The sequence below is a fragment of the Osmerus eperlanus genome, chromosome 11 (genome assembly GCF_963692335.1).
Source record: "Osmerus eperlanus chromosome 11, fOsmEpe2.1, whole genome shotgun sequence".
In the NCBI taxonomy this organism is placed as follows: Eukaryota; Metazoa; Chordata; class Actinopteri; order Osmeriformes; family Osmeridae; genus Osmerus; species Osmerus eperlanus.
This window is the reverse complement of record NC_085028.1, coordinates 17,824,412-17,844,323: the sequence shown is the minus strand read 5'-3', so window position 1 is coordinate 17,844,323 and position 19,912 is coordinate 17,824,412. Positions and strand designations below refer to the sequence as shown.

General features: G+C 49.4%; 1 pseudogene; it reads right to left on the bottom strand.

The window, feature by feature from the left end:
- Nucleotides 1–7,605: 7,605 nt before the first annotated feature.
- On the bottom strand, nucleotides 7,606–17,470 carry LOC134029443 (muscleblind-like protein 1; annotated as a pseudogene).
- Between the last annotated feature and the right edge of the window lie 2,442 nt (nucleotides 17,471–19,912).

Sequence of the window (19,912 nt, the reverse complement as noted above, 5' to 3'; positions counted from 1 at the left end):
ATCCATTAATTATAAACATTAAAAAAAGATCACTAAAATTCTGGATACATCTCAAATCAAGCCCCCAAAATATTCAATTTACAATTTGAAGCACTGCAAACCCAAGAACTGAATCCCCAAAAGAGTCCTTTCAGTCAGCTGTTCATGAGACTAACTAACCAACCAACACCTAACATTGCCCCATCTCAGACCAGCACTGCTTCACAATCACAAATCAGAGTAAACCAAGTTGTTCAACAAACCAAAAAGGCCTATCTGGAACATTGGAACAACCAAACCAAAACACAAAACAAACTAAGTTGCTATCGGGCCCTAAACAGACACTATGAATTGGCTAAATATCTTTATACTGTAAAAGATGTAAAACAGAGACAGATCCTGACCAAATACAGGATCAGTGACCACAGTCTGGCCATTGAAAAAGGCAGACATAAGAAAAACCTGGTTACCGGAAGAGTCCAGAGTGTGTGGCCACTGTACGACAGGTGAGGTAGAGACAGAGATGCACTTTCTACTACACTGCCAACGGTACAGAAATATCAGACAGCATTTCTTTGATAAATTTGAATCCCTTGTACCATCGTTCACCACACTGTCTGATAATGAAAAGTTAAAAGTGCTCTTAGGGGAGGGATACACAGCCCCCCTATCTGGACGATTTCTAAAAGAGTGCCATGAAATCAGGGAAAACCTGAATGCAATGTGACCAGCCTTGAAATTATATTTGTAATATGTTGTCCATCTCAATCTAGCTATTTACTTAGGTTGTTTTTGTTTTGATTTGTTGTTTTCTGTTCTTGACACATTGTTGTTACCACATGTTCCGGACAATATTGATTGTCGTTCCTTATGTTGTTTTTGAATGGGGTTGTTGATGTATGGTTGTATGTTGTTGTGCGTCTTGCTTTGGCAATACGGTTGTAATGACTGTCATGCTAATAAAGTTAAATTGAATTGAATTAAATTGAGAGAGAGAGAGAGAGAGGCCCTCTCGCTTGTCTTCCCTCCCTCTTTCTATGTGTCCTCCAGGTAAATCTCCAGGTGTGCGGTACTAAAAACAGGTTATCAGATTATGTGTAAGAGAGAGAGATACAGACACTCCCTAAATAATATAAACATTTCCATCAGTGTTTTCTAACATGCAGTATGTTATGACAGGGAGTGGGAAAGTCACCCTTGTCACTAGAGCAGTCACCATTCATCCATCTCTCCCCCTCCTCTCTCAATCTCTGTCTCTCTCCCTTCTCTCTCAATCTCTGTCTCTCTCCCTCTTCTCCTCTCAATCTCTGTGTCTATCCCCCTCCTCTCTCAATCTCAATCTATCTCCCCCTCCTCTCTCAATCTCAATCTATCTCCCCCTCCTCTCTCAATCTCTGTATCTCTCCCTCTTCTCCTCTCAATCTCTCTCCCCCTCCTCTCTCAATCTCTCTCCCTGTCTCTCCCCTTCCACTCTCAATCTCTGTCTCTCCCCTTCTCTCTCAATCTCTCCCTCTCTCCTTCTCTCTCAACCTCTGTCCATGTCTCTCCCTCCTCCTCCTCCTCCTCCTCCTCTCTCAATCTCTCTTCCCCTCTCATTCTTTCTCTCCCAGTCCCTTTACCTCTCCTCCTCTTGGTCAAACAGATCCAGTCATTACAGGGTTTAGGTTAGTTATAGGTGCTGATTTGAGGGCATCTGTGAAGCCCTCTGCACCATTCCATCGTCCTATCACTGTGTCTCCTTCAGTCTTGGTCTGTTCACTGAGCTGTGTTTCTAACAGGACTGTGTGTTTCTAACAGGACTGAGTGTTTCTAACAGGACTGTGTGTTTCTAACAGGACTGTGTGTTTCTAACAGGACTGTGTGTTTTTAACAGGGGCTGTGTGTTTCTAACAGGACTGTGTGTTTCTAACATGGGCTGTTTGTTTCTAACAGGACTGTGTGTTTCTAACAGGACTGTGTGTTTCTAACAGGCTGTGTTTCTAACAGGGGCTGTGTGTTTCTAACAGGACTGTGTGTTTCTAACAGGGGCTGTGTGTTTCTAACAGGACTGTGTGTTTCTAACAGGCTGTGTGTTTCTAACAGGACTGTGTGTTTCTAACAGGACTGTGTTTCTAACAGGGCTGTGTGTTTCTAACAGGACTGAGTGTTTCTAACAGGGCTGTGTGTTTCTAACAGGGCTGAGTGTTTCTAACAGGACTGAGTGTTTCTAACAGGGCTGAGTGTTTCTAACAGGACTGAGTGTTTCTAACAGGACTGTGTGTTTCTAACAGGACTGTGTGTTTCTAACAGGACTGTGTTTCTAACAGGGCTGTGTGTTTCTAACAGGACTGTGTGTTTCTAACAGGGGCTGTTTGTTTCTAACAGGACTGTGTGTTTCTAACAGGACTGTGTGTTTCTAACAGGGCTGTGTGTTTCTAACAGGGCTGTGTGTTTCTAACAGGGCTGAGTGTTTCTAACAGGACTGAGTGTTTCTAACAGGGCTGTGTGTTTCTAACAGGACTGAGTGTTTCTAACAGGACTGAGTGTTTCTAACAGGGCTGAGTGTTTCTAACAGGACTGAGTGTTTCTAACAGGGCTGAGTGTTTCTAACAGGGCTGTGTGTTTCTAACAGGACTGAGTGTTTCTAACAGGACTGAGTGTTTCTAACAGGGCTGTGTGTTTCTAACAGGACTGAGTGTTTCTAACAGGGCTGTGTGTTTCTAACAGGGCTGTGTGTTTTCTAACAGGGCTGTGTGTTTCTAACAGGGCTGAGTGTTTCTAACAGGACTGAGTGTTTCTAACAGGGCTGAGTGTTTCTAACAGGGCTGAGTGTTTCTAACAGGGCTGTGTGTTTTCTAACAGGGCTGTGTGTTTCTAACAGGGCTGAGTGTTTCTAACAGGACTGAGTGTTTCTAACAGGACTGAGTGTTCTAACAGGGCTGAGTGTTTCTAACAGGACTGAGTGTTTCTAACAGGGCTGTGTACTGACCTGTCACATCTACATTTCACTCATTCAGAAGACGTTTTCACCAAACAGTGACAGAGTGCATGTAGACGTACAGCAAAAGATCCAGGATCAGAAGTGCAGAGAACAGAGATGTCAGAGTCAAGGAACAGGCTGTATTTACCAGACACAGTGTAAAGTAACATCTCAGCTACCAGACACAGTGTAAAGTAACATCTCAGCTACCAGACACAGTGTAAAGTAACATCTCAGCTACCAGGCACACTGCAACACTAATATCTCTACAAAGCAAAATGATGGCATCAATCTGTGAATGAGGATGAGCTGCGCTGAGAGTACAGGAGGGACACAGCGCCATCTGCTGGTTGCACCGGGAACTGTTTCTACCCTGGAAGATAACATCTTTTAGAATAATAATAATTTAGCCTAATGTTTTGTAGCAATGTAGCAGGCCCTTTTCAACCAAAGTGAGGTACGGGGATGAACCTGTGACATCTTGGTCTTTAGAAAAATGCTCTAACCGCTGAGCTAGACCCCACCCTGGGCTCTAACCGCTGAGCTAGACCCCACCCTGGGCTCTAACCGCTGAGCTATACCCCCCCTGGGCTCTAACTGCTGAGCCATCCCATTTTTGTTTTCATCAGTCAATTTCCCTCATTTTCATTTAAGAAGCAGCACGTTAACATGAACTAATATGAGCAAATGCAAAGTGTTGTTTCAGAGCTGAACTCCAGCCTGGAGATAATGAGCTGGCAGGCTGTTGTTATTATCACAGTAATTAAAACAATCAGAAGTCAGATGTCTGTGAAATTAAAAACATGCATGGTTTCCTGGCACTCAGTAACAGAGTAACAACCACTGCAACTCTCTCTCAGGTCAAAATAGTTGTCTTTTTTCCCCATGATAAACGAAACTAGACAACTAGACACACTGAGACGAGATGGACTTTTCTTAGAGCAAATTTACTTTTTATTTCCATGAATTTATACTGTATTCATTCATTATTTTTTTTTTTATAACTGCACGAATAAAATACAGCATTGTAGGCCCTAGTAAGAGACTTGCACATGCTAGCCTTGTCAGATCTCAATCCTCCAATTTGACTTCAGATTGGTCCCAGCACTGGTGTGATGTTGACATCATACCAAACAGCACATCCCACTCACAGAGAAACGAGATCTTTCCCAATCTTAAAAACTAAATAACTATGTCAATCAAATCCGCCCTTCTTCACTGTTACAGGTCTTCAACAGCGGAGTATGTTATGGCTTTGTAACGTTGCATTCTGTGAAGATGCCAACTGGCTAGCATGGCTTGTTTCTCTTCCCAGCGCTGGACTGGAAAACACACCGCAGACGACACAACACATTGCAGAGGAACTAAATCAATCAGTTCAGACACATCGTAAACGTAGTCATGCGTACTTTCAGTGGATGAAAATCGAAATATGACATGGAAATATCATATTCCAACCTGGAATAAAACTCTGTTCAATTATGCCTCTTTCACCTTGTAAAAGCACAGCTTACAAACAGAAAAACATTATTATAGCTACGGTGTATGTGTGGTATGACTTTTCAACTCTTTAAGGAATGAAACCTCAGTGAGCACAATCGTAAGAACCTTTTTTTTTATCAAACCATTGTTTTGCTTTGATTATATTTTTTCTTTGTATTTAATTCCTTTACATTGATTGAATACTGTTTACTATACATTTTGTGGTATAACATGTTTACTCATGAAATAGTTTGCGAAGTTCTTTTTAAAGGTATAGGTTATTTCTTATGACATGCATTCCTCTCCGACTAAGAAACAGAAGATGTTGTGATTGGTTGTGCCTGGAAGGGTCACACCTGTTGCTAGGAAGGTTAGGGATTGACCCCTTCAGGCATTTTCATTGGAGGGCTGCAGACACCTCCCCCTGAAGTTTACCTGGCAAAATTACAAGCAACTGACAATAAAGGGCAACACGTATGGCCTTGTTTTGGAAAGGGTTGCCAAGGGAGATCTTTACGCCCCTTTTTATGCTAGCAGTTTTGATCAGCCTCTTGAAATATTTTCTATTATTATCCTAGCAAAATTCATTGTAGTTATAGACATTTTTTATTCAAAATAAGATCTCAATATCATACATATTATTCTCCTTTAATGTACAGAAGTGCAAAAACCATATTTATTCCCAGGTTCCATTCTAGTTCCCATGGTTACATCAGACTGGAAGAGAAGCAGCCATTCCTTCATGGCCCAATTTCCAGGTAGATAAAAAAATATTCAAACAAAAGTTATTATTTGAAATGGATACAGTAATGAAAAAAATTATACTTACGAAAAGTATTTCCTTATAATTGTGACTAATTAAAAAGCAGACAATCATTAACAAAGTGACTGTTGCTGGCAAAGTTGGCATTTTGGCAGCTTGGCCTATCTCTAAAATGTCCTAATTGTATATAAAAGATCTCTGTTCAAATAATTGAAACACACTACACACATATAGCCACAATTCCTAACAGTTCAAAAAACATTAAAATAAATGTTATTTTCAAAATATTACTTAAATCAACAATACATGTAACTAAAAACCTTTTCTTCTGCTCTCAGACTAAAAATAAGATAAATAAAATACTGAAATATCAAAATAACAACAACAAAAACACAAACGTATTCGTGTTGACATGGTGAGTTCAATCAGGGGGTCGGGATGGCACACTGTAGTAAACATTGTTCTGCTCCGAAGGGAATGTTCTAAGGCTTTGGATTTGTAGTACAAGCGGTAGCCACCTCTCTCACGTCATCTCTCTCGCACGAAAGAAGGGGATAGGTACGCCAGGCATCTCTTCACGCTGAAAGAAGGGGATAGGTACGCCAGGCATCTCTTCACGCTGAAAGAAGGGGATAGGTACGCGAGGCATCTCTTCACGCTGAAAGAAGGGGATAGGTACGCCAGGCATCTCTTCACGCTGAAAGGTGCATTGTCATGTCTCTTCTGTGAGACGTAATTACAACTTCCTCTGGTCACCAGCGCCACACAACTCAACAACCCCAAGTGTAGCATCAACATGTGAGACCCACAAACTAGATCTGAACAGCTGACAGCCAATCATTTCACTCTTTACAAACTGGCACCCGCCTTCAGAGCTAAGTATTTAACCATCAGAACATGAATAGGCCTACCTTAGGAATCAAGCATTGTAGGCTACTGTACGGTTGGAACTATCAGGTCGATACTTTCAGACTTCACCTGTTCTGAACCAGTCAGCTGTTGAGTACTATTATGGCCTGCGCTACTTTCTCACTAGCGTGTTTACTTCTCACTAGCGTGTTTACTTCTCACTAGCGTGTTTACTTTCTCACTAGCGTGTTTACTTTCTCACTAGCGTGTTTACTTCTCACTAGCGTGTTTACTTCTCACTAGCGTGTTTACTTTCTCACTAGCGTGTTTACTTCTCACTAGCGTGTTTACTTCTCACTAGCGTGTTTACTTTCTCACTAGCGTGTTTACTTCCCCGGCTGCCCGGCATTCTCCACAATTCAGTGCCAGTGATACTGCCAGTGATACTGTCAGTGATACTGTCAGTGATACTGTTAGGATACTGTGTGTCAGAGTTTCTGTGCTCTGAATGGCCCAAAAAAAAAACAGTTTTGCGGATGGAAAAAAATGCTGTAGGATTGAAACGCGTTCCAAAAAATATGTGACATTGAAAACCCAGCTTTAACAACACTCACTTATTTCCGAGAGGAGAGACGAAGAGTTGATAGACTTACCATGGCGAACACCTCTGCTAGAACGTTTTATCTGTGCTTTTGAGAACGTCCTACACATTGAGTGGAACTTCAGAAGATAGTTGTGAAAGTTCATCCAGAACCATCTGTCATCCCTCCAGATCTCACAACCTTCTGACATTCACTAGCAAACCATCGGGCATGCGCAGTCCAAATCCGTCACAAACGATGAAAGTTATATTCTGCTTTTTTCCGAGTCTTGTTTGAGCGTGCGTAAACCACAAACGAAAAAAGGAAACAAAACTCTCGCTCTACAGTCTAAAAGCGAATGTAGCGACAACTACCTCCGACCTCCTGTTGACATTCAGTGTCAGGTGAGTTAGGGTTAAAGGTCAAACGCCTCGGAAAAGAGACCCTAGGCCTAGAGTCTAAATGTCAATGTTATTATTTTCAATAAACGTCCCAAACACGAGTGGTCTTTGTCAGCTGTCCAGCTGCTGTCCAGGAGATACACGGGATTGCAACCATGGAAACAAACTGAGGTCCCCATGGCAACATGCGTGTTGAGAGCCCACGAGAGCGGGTTCTCCCTGTGTTCCCCGTGTTCTAGGATGAGAGAGATCATCTGGGAACCTAGATTCTCCAGTCTGAACAAGGGAACTGTAGACAAATGTTATTGATTAAAAAAACGGTCCAATCATCTAATTATCCATAGTAAATATGATATAATATAACATGAACATAACCCAATCTAACATAAGATATAACATAATGAAAATATAATACAACGTAAGATGAAAGAAGATAATATACTATCAATATCCTAAATTCATGTACATTTCTATAGAAATCCACATAAAATAAGTGGTGTTGAAGGTGTCTGTCAGACACATTAACCATGATATTCCTTATGTTCGTGTATTATGTCAACCATTATATTAGAACAACAAAACTAATAGTAGATGAGAAAGGGCAAAGAAGCCAAACCAGACCTGGAGAATGTATGGCTCTGTTCTGGTTCTTCTAAATCTGGGTCACATACTTGTGACTAGTCAGATGATCTGCAGATATAATTGGAATCTGAAGAGAGAGAGAGATGGATAGAAGGATGGAAGGGAGGATTAGATACAGGGATCAGGTAATTAAGCATAAAAAAGGATGTTTCATGTACATAAAAGACCAGCGCCATCACACTTCCACACAACAAGGCTCCACCAAAATCCAGTTTTTCCAACATGGCCGCCAGGTTTGTAAGAGAAGAGAGAGAGGAAGAGAGAGAAGTAGAGAAAGAGGTAGAAAGAGTAAGGTAGAGAGAGAGAGGTAGAGAGAGAGGTAGAGAGAGAGAGGTAGAAAGAGAGAGGTAGAGGAGGAACTAACCTGATTGGCCGTTGAGGCGGCGAAGGGAACACCGGAGACAGCTGAGGGTGGCGCCAATAGGCTGGCCGCAGCGCCGTGCATCATGGGAACTTTAGAGAACGAGGGCCCACATCACAGACATGTCAAACACGTCTCCTCAGGGCTGCACATGTTAATGACGCTTAACGCTAGCTGTCTCCTCAGGTCTGCACATGCTAATGACGCTAAACGCTAGCAGTCTCCTCAGGGCTGCACATGCTAATGACGCTAAACGCTAGTGGTCTCCTCAGGGCTGCACATGCTAATGACGCTAAACGCTAGTGGTCTCCTCAGGGCTGCACATGCTAATGACGCTAAACGCTAGTGGTCTCCTCAGGGCTGCACATACTAATGACGCTAAACGCTAGTGGTCTACTCAGGGCTGCACATACTAATGACGCTAAACGCTAGCGGTTAAACTCCTCAGTATAAATACCGCCCACACACGCCATCGAAGAGCTATCTGTTTGTGAAGGTGGCGGTTGTGGTGAGGTGAGAGGTCACACCTGAGGGTTTAGAGATGAGAGGTGAGCCCTACCTGAGGGTTTATAGATGAGAGGTGAGCCCTACCTGAGGGTTTATAGATGAGAGGTGAGCTCTACCTGAGGGTATGAAGGCCTGCTGTTGGAAGGGCATGCTGGCCAAGCCTGGCTGGTATTGGAACACTCCGGTCTGGAACATGTCTGCAGCAACAGCAGCCTTCTCCAGCATTGGTCTCTTTGGTAACGGAGGCATCACAGGAGGAAGACCCTGATGTTGGGAGAGGGGGAGGGGGAGGAGAAGGAGGAGCGAGAGGACAAGAGGAGGAGGAGGAGGGGGAGGAGGGGCAGGAGAAGGAGAAGGAGGAGCGAGAGGACAAGAGGAGGAGGGGGATGAGGGGGAGGAGAAGGAGGAGCGAGAGGACAAGAGGAAGAGGAGGAGGAAAATGGGGAGGAGGTGAAGGGGTGGAGGTGTGTGAGAACAGGACATGTGTGTGAAGCGTGTGTGTGTGTGAGGCATGTGTGTGTGCAGGGGAGGTACCCACCATGGCGGCAGCAGCAGCAGCCTGGCTGACCTGATGCTGGGTGGCCCTGATCTTGGCCTGCAGGTGAGCGGGGGGATGGACGTACTTGCAGGCCTCCCTGCTGCAGCGGCCCTTGATGTAGTCCATACAGACCGTGACCGTGTTGTCGTTGGTGTCGATCATCGTGCTGTCGGCCGGGTGGGCGAAGCGACAGTCGCTCTCCCCCCTCGTACAGTTACCCCTCTGGTACTCCCGACACACCTGGGACACACACACAGACAGAATACGCACACACACATAACATACAGACACACATACACACACACATACAGTACACACACAATACATACACTGTAACACAGACAGCTGCATGAGTCAGGCAGTAATGAAGAGCTAAACACAGTCATTACTGCTGATGAGCAATCTGAGTGAACAACCAGGACCATAAACACACTCAGTACTGTGTAGCATCCCCTCTTACACATGCTCATCATTTACATCTCAGTAACAGCACGTTTGAGAGCAGAGCAGAGGCTGTTCCTGGAGTGCCCTGCAGGGGGCAGCATGGGGATGAGCTGACTTGAGTCAGGACTTTCCCTGGCGCTACAGAGACAGGAAACTGTGTTCTTAGGACACGCGTAACTGACACAATTACAGTAATGGTGTGTGTGTGACTGTTTGCGTGTGTGTGTGTGTGTCTGTCTGTATGTGAATGTGTGTCTCTCTGTTTGTGTGTGTGCGTGTCTGTGTTTGAGTCTTTGTGTGTGTGTGTGTGTGTGTGTGTGTCTGTCTGAATGTGTGTGTGTATGTCTGAATGGGTGTGTGTCTGTCTGAATATATGTGTGTGTGTCTAAATGGGTGTGTGTGTTGTGACAGATTGATGACAGACTGGTCTTGCGGGACTGCTGTAATGGCAGTCTGTGTTGTGACAGACTGATGACAGACTGGTCTTGCGGGACTGCTGTAATGGCAGTCTGTGTTGTGACAGACTGATGACAGACTGGTCTTGCGGAACTGCTGTAATGGCAGTCTGTGTTGTGACAGACTGCTGCTTGTGAACCAGACGCTGGTGCTGTGACACACTGATGCTGCATCAGCAGAGGTATTACCTGGAGATGACATGAGCACAGCAGTCTGCTGTCTCTGATTGGCTGCCTGGCTCTCTAATCATCCAATTACCTCCCGTCTGAGAATGACTTTTTCTTCCCTGTGTCGACCAGTCAGACTCGATCTGAACAATTTATGTTACTCTCCTAATCCAAACCTATCCAATGATATATTTGGTTTGGTCCTATGACCAATTCTAATTTTCACCCTGCTGGACTTAGACCGTGTGTCGGGCATACATTTCAAAGAGACAAGGAAAGGTCAAATGCAAAAATGTTGTGTATATAGTGGACAAATTCCTTAATGACATAATTTCTTTTAACTTACTATTATTGTTAAGGATTTAACATGGGGCCAAATGTTTAGACACAGACAGACTCCTGAACACAACGTGGATCAACAGACTCTTTCTGTCTTTTTCTTCATTTCAGACACACACACAGTCACCACAACTACTGGTCTCGTTTTAAAACCAGGCTGCCTTGTTGTCAGGCAGATGTGTGGAGGGAGACAGAGACTGAGGCAGAGAGAGGGAGGGAGGAGGTGTTTCTCTGAGAGTACACTAGACTGAGTCTCTGTCACCAGGAAGACAAACTCACCCACTGCCTGGTGGGCCAGACAAATAAAGAGGCAACCAATCATCTTTATGTCCCCATGGTTACTATCCCGAGTGGGACAGCTGCATCACCATGGTAGCAGGTAGACAACACACTCTGCATCCTGCTGTTGAGCTGCAATGCAGCTGGTTTGTCTTTACATGTTTACATTCAGCTGACTATTCTATCCAAAGCGATGTACAAACAGTGCATGTAGAAATACTGCAGCATAAGAAGGACCAGAAGTGCAGAGTTCTATCAGCTACCAGACACAGTGTACAGTAACATCTCAGCTACCAGACACAGTGTAAAGTAACATCTCAGCTACTAGACACCGTGTAAAGTAACATCTCAGCTACCAGACACAGTGTAAAGTAACATCTCAGCTACCAGACACAGTGTAAAGTAACATCTCAGCTACCAGACACAGTGTAAAGTAACATCTCAGATACCAGACACCGTGTAAAGTAACATCTCTGCTACCAGACACAGTGTAAAGTAACATCTCAGCTACCAGACACAGTGTAAAGTAACATCTCAGCTACCAGACACAGTGTAAAGTAACATCTCAGCTACCAGACACAGTGTAAAGTAACATCTCAGCTACCAGACACAGTGTAAAGTAACATCTCTGCTACCAGACACAGTGTAAAGTAACATCTCAGCTACCAGACACAGTGTAAAGTAACATCTCAGCTACCAGACACAGTGTAAAGTAACATCTCAGATACCAGACACAGTGTAAAGTAACATCTCAGCTACCAGACACAGTGTAAAGTAACATCTCAGCTACCAGACACAGTGTAAAGTAACATCTCAGCTACCAGACACAGTGTAAAGTAACATCTCAGACACCAGACACAGTGTAAAGTAACATCTCAGCTACTAGACACCGTGTAAAGTAACATCTCAGATACCAGACACAGTGTAAAGTAACATCTCAGCTACCAGACAGTGTAAAGTAACATCTCAGCTACCAGACACAGTGTAAAGTAACATCTCAGCTACAAGACACAGTGTAAAGTAACATCTCAGCTACCAGACACAGTGTAAAGTAACATCTCAGCTACCAGACACAGTGTAAAGTAACATCTCAGCTACCAGACACAGTGTAAAGTAACATCTCTGCTACCAGACACAGTAACATCTCAGCTACCAGACACAGTGTAAAGTAACATATCAGCTACCAGACACAGTGTAAAGTAACATCTTAGCTACCAGACACAGTGTAAAGTAACATCTCTGCTACCAGACACAGTAACATCTCTGCTACCAGACACAGTGTAAAGTAACATCTCTGCTACCAGACACAGTAACATCTCTGCTACCAGACACAGTGTAAAGTAACATCTCTGCTACCAGACACAGTAACATCTCTGCTACCAGACACAGTGTAAAGTAACATCTCTGCTACCAGACACAGTAACATCTCTGCTACCAGACACAGTGTAAAGTAACATCTCAGCTATCAGACACAGTGTACAGTAACATCTCAGCTACCAGACACATTGTAAAGTAACATCTCAGCTACCAGACACATTGTAAAGTAACATCTCAGCTACCAGACACAGTGTACAGTAACATCTCAGCTGCCAGACACAGTGTACAGTAACATCTCAACTACCAGACAGTGTAAAGTAACATCTCTGCTACCAGACAGAGTAACATCTCTGCTACCAGACACAGTGTAAAGTAACATCTCAGCTACCAGACACAGTGTAAAGTAACATCTCAGCTACCAGACACAGTGTACAGTAACATCTCAGCTACCTTTTTTAACCCCCAAAAAATTCAACCTTTAGAAAACAAATTCTAAACTTCTAAACAAATACAAATATATTTTCAACCTTTTGAAACTTTTTCTTTAAGTTTTGAGCAATATTATAAATCACCTCCATCGCTGACACCCGCGTTGGAATCCGATAGATCCCCTTAAGAGATCCAATGTCCCCGCCCCCCCCTCGCTACCAACGATTTTCCCATCATGCCTCTGCCAGTGATTCCCGGGAACCCCTGCATCATTTATGAGAACGACTTCTGCGTCCAGTTAATGGTTATCTGCAAGCAGCTGGGATCCATATCCAAGAGCCTCCAGGTTGATAAGAGGAGGGGGGAGGAGGGGTACCTCACCTCCTTCTCTTCTGCTCCTCCTCCTCTCCCACCCCTCTCTCTCCTCTCCTCCTCCCTCCCCAGTTATCTTCTCCATAACTATAATAATAATAATAATAAATTGTATTTATATTGCACTCTATATTTATGCCATCTCAGAGTGCTACAAAGTAATACAAATGAAAAATAATCAAAGTTTAATTAAAATAAAAAAATATAAAAAATATAAATAAATTAAAAGCAAAACCTATAAAACACATTTAGTGAAAAGCTTTGTGACAGAACGCAAGGCGTCGGTCATAAATCAGTGGTTTGCCGCCGATGTCAGGGATCTGACCAGCTCCACAAGTGACGGGCAGCCCCCCTGACCAGGGCTGGGGTAACTCTCCACATCGCTCACTCTCTCCGTCTCCCCAGCAGGGGTGCTCAGGGAGCAGGGGTGCTCAGGGAGCAGGGGTGCCCAGGGAGCAGGGGTGCCCAGGGGGCAGGGGTGCTCAGGGAGCAGGGGTGCTCAGGGAGCAGGGGTGCCCAGGGGGCAGGGGTGCTCAGGGAGCAGGGGTGCTCAGGGAGCAGGGGTGCCCAGGGAGCAGGGGTGCCCAGGGGGCAGGGGTGCCCAGGGAGCAGGGGTGCCCAGGGAGCAGGGGTGCTCAGGGAGCAGGGGTGCTCAGGGAGCAGGGGTGCTCAGGGAGCAGGGGTGCCCAGGGAGCAGGGGTGCCCAGGGAGCAGGGGTGCCCAGGGAGCAGGGGTGCTCAGGGGGCAGGGGTGCTCAGGGAGCAGGGGTGCCCAGGGAGCAGGGGTGCCCAGGGAGCAGGGGTGCTCAGGGAGCAGGGGTGCTCAGGGAGCAGGGGTGCCCAGGGAGCAGGGGTGCCCAGGGGGCAGGGGTGCCCAGGGAGCAGGGGTGCTCAGGGGGCAGGGGTGCCCAGGGAGCAGGGGTGCCCAGGGAGCAGGGGTGCCCAGGGGGCAGGGGTGCTCAGGGAGCAGGGGTGCCCAGGGAGCAGGGGTGCTCAGGGAGCAGGGGTGCTCAGGGAGCAGGGGTGCCCAGGGAGCAGGGGTGCTCAGGGAGCCGGGGTGCTCAGGGAGCCGGGGTGCTCAGGGAGCAGGGGTGCTCAGGGAGCAGGGGTGCCCAGGGGGCAGGGGTGCTCAGGGAGCAGGGGTGCTCAGGGAGCAGGGGTGCCCAGGGAGCAGGGGTGCTCAGGGAGCAGGGGTGCCCAGGGGGCAGGGGTGCTCAGGGAGCAGGGGTGCTCAGGGAGCAGGGGTGCCCAGGGAGCAGGGGTGCTCAGGGAGCAGGGGTGCCCAGGGAGCAGGGGTGCCCAGGGAGCCGGGGTGCTCAGGGGGCAGGGGTGCTCAGGGGGCAGGGGTGCCCAGGGAGCAGGGGTGCCCAGGGGGCAGGGGTGCCCAGGGAGCAGGGGTGCCCAGGGGGCAGGGGTGCCCAGGGAGCAGGGGTGCCCAGGGGGCAGGGGTGCTCAGGGAGCAGGGGTGCTCAGGGGGCAGGGGTGCTCAGGGAGCAGGGGTGCTCAGGGGGCAGGGGTGCTCAGGGGGCAGGGGTGCTCAGGGAGCAGGGGTGCTCAGGGGGCAGGGGTGCTCAGGGAGCAGGGGTGCCCAGGGGGCAGGGGTGCTCAGGGAGCAGGGGTGCTCAGGGGGCAGGGGTGCCCAGGGAGCAGGGGTGCTCAGGGAGCAGGGGTGCTCAGGGGGCAGGGGTGCCCAGGGAGCAGGGGTGCTCAGGGAGCAGGGGTGCTCAGGGGGCAGGGGTGCTCAGGGAGCAGGGGTGCCCAGGGGGCAGGGGTGCTCAGGGAGCAGGGGTGCCCAGGGAGCAGGGGTGCCCAGGGGGCAGGGGTGCCCAGGGAGCAGGGGTGCTCAGGGGGCAGGGGTGCCCAGGGGGCAGGGGTGCTCAGGGAGCAGGGGTGCTCAGGGGGCAGGGGTGCCCAGGGAGCAGGGGTGCTCAGGGAGCAGGGGTGCTCAGGGAGCAGGGGTGCTCAGGGAGCAGGGGTGCTCAGGGAGCAGGGGTGCCCAGGGAGCAGGGGTGCCCAGGGGGCAGGGGTGCCCAGGGAGCAGGGGTGCTCAGGGAGCAGGGGTGCCCAGGGGGCAGGGGTGCTCAGGGAGCAGGGGTGCTCAGGGAGCAGGGGTGCCCAGGGAGCAGGGGTGCCCAGGGGGCAGGGGTGCTCAGGGAGCAGGGGTGCCCAGGGAGCAGGGGTGCCCAGGGAGCAGGGGTGCTCAGGGAGCAGGGGTGCCCAGGGAGCAGGGGTGCCCAGGGGGCAGGGGTGCCCAGGGAGCAGGGGTGCTCAGGGAGCAGGGGTGCTCAGGGAGCAGGGGTGCTCAGGGAGCAGGGGTGCCCAGGGAGCAGGGGTGCTCAGGGAGCAGGGGTGCCCAGGGGTCAGGGGTGCCCAGGGGGCAGGGGTGCTCAGGGAGCAGGGGTGCCCAGGGAGCAGGGGTGCTCAGGGAGCAGGGGTGCTCAGGGAGCAGGGGTGCTCAGGGAGCAGGGGTGCCCAGGGAGCAGGGGTGCCCAGGGGGCAGGGGTGCTCAGGGAGCCGGGGTGCCCAGGGGGCAGGGGTGCCCAGGGGGCAGGGGTGCCCAGGGGGCAGGGGTGCTCAGGGAGCAGGGGTGCCCAGGGAGCAGGGGTGCCCAGGGGGCAGGGGTGCTCAGGGAGCCGGGGTGCCCAGGGGGCAGGGGTGCCCAGGGGGCAGGGGTGCCCAGGGGGCAGGGGTGCTCAGGGAGCAGGGGTGCCCAGGGGGCAGGGGTGCTCAGGGAGCAGGGGTGCTCAGGGTTTTAAAGAAATTGATTGATAATGTACAAATTGATTTTATGGCACTGCGGGATAAAAACATAAATGTATGTGTGTAATGTGTCAGGTCAATATGGTGTTCGAGAGGGAGAACGGGGTAAGCAGGTTAATTGATTGTTGTGATGCTCGTCATATGGTATCTCCCAAGTGGATAAAGGGGTGCCGCACAGCTCAGTGTGAGTGGGGGTTGGCGTGAGCAAGTCGTATTGGAGCAATGGAGATTGAAATGAAAGGTAAATTGGTTTCATGAGAACACTGATGTGCCTTCGTCCATTTCTTCACCTCTGACCGAAACAACCGCTCGGGCACACTCTTTCACAAGCTTTTTTTTAAAGATATGTTTTTAGGTTTCCTTCCTATGACTCAGGGTCAGCACATTCCAGATTCACCCTCCTCCTTTCTTCACCTTCCCTTCCCTCTCCTCTCCTCTCCTCTCCTCTCCTCTCCTCTCCTCTCCTCTCCCCTCCCCTCCCCTCCCCTTCCCTTCTCTTCCCTTCCCTCCCTCCCTCCCTCCCTCCCTCCCCCCCCTCCCCTCCCCTCCCCTTCCCCCCTCCCCTCCCCTCCCCTCCCCCCCCTCCCCTCCCCTCCCCTCCCCCCCTCCTACCTCCAGACGGTCTGTCCTTAGCAGCTTGTGAGCGGTGGTGGCAGGGGGGGCAGGTGGGGCGGGGCTTGTGAGCAGGACAGGGGTGGGGCTCATCAGGTCAGCATGTGCTAGGTAGGGGCTGAACGCTGCCACGCCAACCCCCGCCCCCAGGCCGGGCCCAAGGCCGGGCCCCAGGCCGGGCCCAACCCCCGCCCCCAGGCCGGGCCAAGGCCGGGCCCCAGGCCGGGCCCCAGGGAGTACATGGCTGGGAGGAGGGTTGGAGACAGAGGGGAGGGGGATAGATGGAAAGAAAGAGAGAAGAGAGAGAGAGAGGGAGGAAGGTTAGATGCAGAAAGACGGAGAGGAGGAGCATGTTGAAGGTGTGAGACGGGAAGGGAGAGGAGGGGAAAGATAAATGGTAGGTGAACAGCACAAGGCCACAGAGGAAAATAAAGGGGGAGACAGTGAAAGAGGGGAGATGGGAGGACGAGGAGGAGAAAAAGGATGTAAATAAAGAGACATACGTAGAGAACGAGAGAAAACAGAAGACTTCTCCTGTCTCAGGTTAAACACTATCTAACTCTCCTCCCATCCTCCTGCTTCTCACTGGCCCCTCTCTTCCCTTCATCTTCCTTCCTCCTCCCCGGTTCCTCTGGCCGTGACAGACTCCCTTTCTCCCCCTCTTTCATCCCTCTCTCTCTGTCTCTGGAGGATAAGGCTGGGCTGTCACTGGTGTCACACATAGATCTGTCTCTCTTGTCATCCCCTCTCCTCTCCTGCAAACTGATAACGGTCTTGAGCCATTGATTCTGTGTGTGTGTGTGGGTGCGTGTGTGTGTATGTATACTGTATGTGTGTGTGTGTGTATACATGTGTGTGTCTCACCACAGCTGCAGAGGGGCTCCGGGCCCTAGGGCCCCGGGCCCCAGGGCCCCGGCCAGGTGAGCCAGCACCGCCAAGTTCCTCTGCTGGATCAGGTTGTTCCTGCCACTCACCTCCAGCTGGCTCCTCAGGTGTGGGGGGGGTGGAGGTACTTACAGTTCTCCCTGGAGCAGCGACCCTGGGAGGGGAGAGGAAGAGAGGGGAGGGAGAGGAGGGAGAGAATAGAGGAGAAGGGAGAGGAGAGGAGAAGGAAGATCAGAACAGCAAATCAACGATTCACAGAGAAAAACCATCCTGAAGGAACCAGACCAGAGCTTGTGTACGTGTGGTTCTTCTCTCAACTCACAGGGGTCAGGAAGACAGAGAAGACCATCTATAGCCTCTCCCCCTCCCCCTCTCCCCCTCTCCCCCTCTCCCCGCTCCCCCCCTCCCCCTCCCCCCTCCCCCTCTCCCCCTCCTTCTCTCCACCCTCTCTCTGTCCTCCCCACCTCCCGTCCTCCTCACCTCCCCTTCTCCTCTCCTCTCCCCCTCTCCCCTCCTCCTCTCCTTCGCTGTCCTCTGGGCCCATAAGGGACTCATTAGCCATGTAAAGGAGCAGATAAAGAGGATTGACTTTCTTTATCCATCTGCTGATAGAGACAGAGAGAGGAGGGGGTGGAGAGAGAGAGAGAGAGAGAGAGAGACAGAGGGGGGGTGGAGAGAGAGAGAGAGAGACAGAGGGGGGTGGAGAGAGAGAGAGAGACAGAGGGGGGTGGAGAGAGAGAAAGAGAGAGAGAGAGAGGGGGGGGGTCCAGTCAAAGGAGTTGTTTTATCAGTAGTATCACACACCACACTTACACACCCACGTACACACTAAACGAGAGGGGAGGGAGAGGGGGAGGGAGGGGGAGGGGAAAGGGGGGGGGGGAGAGGGGGAGGGATATAATATTACTCCGGACACAGAGCTACACCACCAGAATACTGGGGCACTCTCTCTCTCTCTCTTACTCTCTCTCTCTCGCCATCTCTCTCCCTCCATCACCCTCTCCATCTCTCCTCCCTCCCTCCATGGAGCATGATGAGGTGACAGTTCCTGTGTGTTTGTGAGTGTGTGTGAGTGTTTGTGAGGGTGTGTGAGTGTGTGTGTCTCACAAAGGATTATACAATTTGTCCAATTTGTACTTGTCAATTTTTTTTAATACTTCAGTTGTGGACATTGATTCTAGTCAGTTGTCTCAGTGACCGTAACTGCACGAGCAGGACGTCAATGTCTCAGGGAAAATAATGAACTCGAAAATCACTATGTAATAACTCAGCCTCACAGCCTCACAGCTCAACTGTCTCTCCATTCATGCATGTGTTTTCAGCCAGGGCTGTTCTCATGAGAAGGGTTGAGACATCACTGACTTCCAACACAAAGAACACCTTGTCTCCTGAAAACCACACACACCTACACACACACTTACCCCCTCCACATACACACACACACACACACACACACACACACACACATGAAATACTCTGCATGCATGCACATACACACTCACACACACAACTGGGGCACCAAAAGCTTTTTAGCTCTCAGAGCTATGCTCACTTAGCCTAGCGCACCATTAGCCTGTTTTGGTGATGGAAGTGGGTCCAAATCATTAGCATCGGAGGCTAATGACAGCACTCACCCAGAGTGAGGTGTTGGAGGTAAAGGCCACCTGGGAATGACGACATTGTTCTACATCAAAAAAAGTTTTTTGTTGTAGTTGTGACACACAAGCGCTAATTCTCTCTAATCATCCAGGCTGACCTCCTGACCTCTGAATCCAAAACAGATTTTCCCTCCCCTCCCCTCTCCTCCCCTCTCCTCTCCTCTCCTCTCCTCCCCTCTCCTCCCCTGTCTGTCTATCTGTTTATCTGTCTAGATAGAAGATGAATAAGAAAAACGAATAAGAAATGAATAAATGTAAATGTAAGATAGAGACATAAAACACACACATATAGCTTCAGGCTGTAAACACATCCCATACACACACACCCACATGAACACACACACCCATAAACTCATGGGGATCAATATTGCATGGTGTTAAAGAGCGAGATCTCTGATAATTAGCTGTCTCTCCATCCTAGTCTCCCTCCCTCCATCCATCCTGTCTTTCTCTCTCTCCCTCCCTCTCTCCATCTCATTCTCCATCTTTCTCCGTCTCCATCTCTCCCTCCTTCTCTCCATCTCTCCCTCCCTCTCTTCATCTCTCTCTCATGTTCAGCAGAGGAATGGTTTCTGTACTCCGTTCATGCGGAGGAGGAATACTCTCCGTCCAGCGAGAGGTTAAGGATCCTCCCACCTTCCTCTAATTATTTCTTAATGGAAGGAGGATGACAGGACTTATTACCGTGTTCAACTCACACACACACACACAAACAGACACACACATTAAATATATAAAACAACGTTACAGTAAAGCAGATCACCTCACTCCTTCTTGTCCCTGTCTGCCTCCCTCCCTCACACTCTCCTCCTTCATTCTCTCCTCACTTCACCTCTCTCTCCCTCCCTCCCTCCCTCCCTCCCCCTCCTCCCCCCTCCTCCCCCAGTATGACATCATAATGCTACTCCTCCCCAGTATGACCCCCCAGACTCAGAGATCACATTACACGGCCCAGAGAACCCACCAATCACATTAGAGCTACCTGAGTATAATACCCACAATCCCCCAGGGGCTTCTGGCTGACGCACAGGGGCTAAGGTGTGTGTGAGTTTGTGAATGTCTGAGTATGTCTGTGTGTGTGTGTGTGTGTGTGTGTGTAGGTGTGTGTGTGTGTGTGTGTGTGTAGGTGTGTG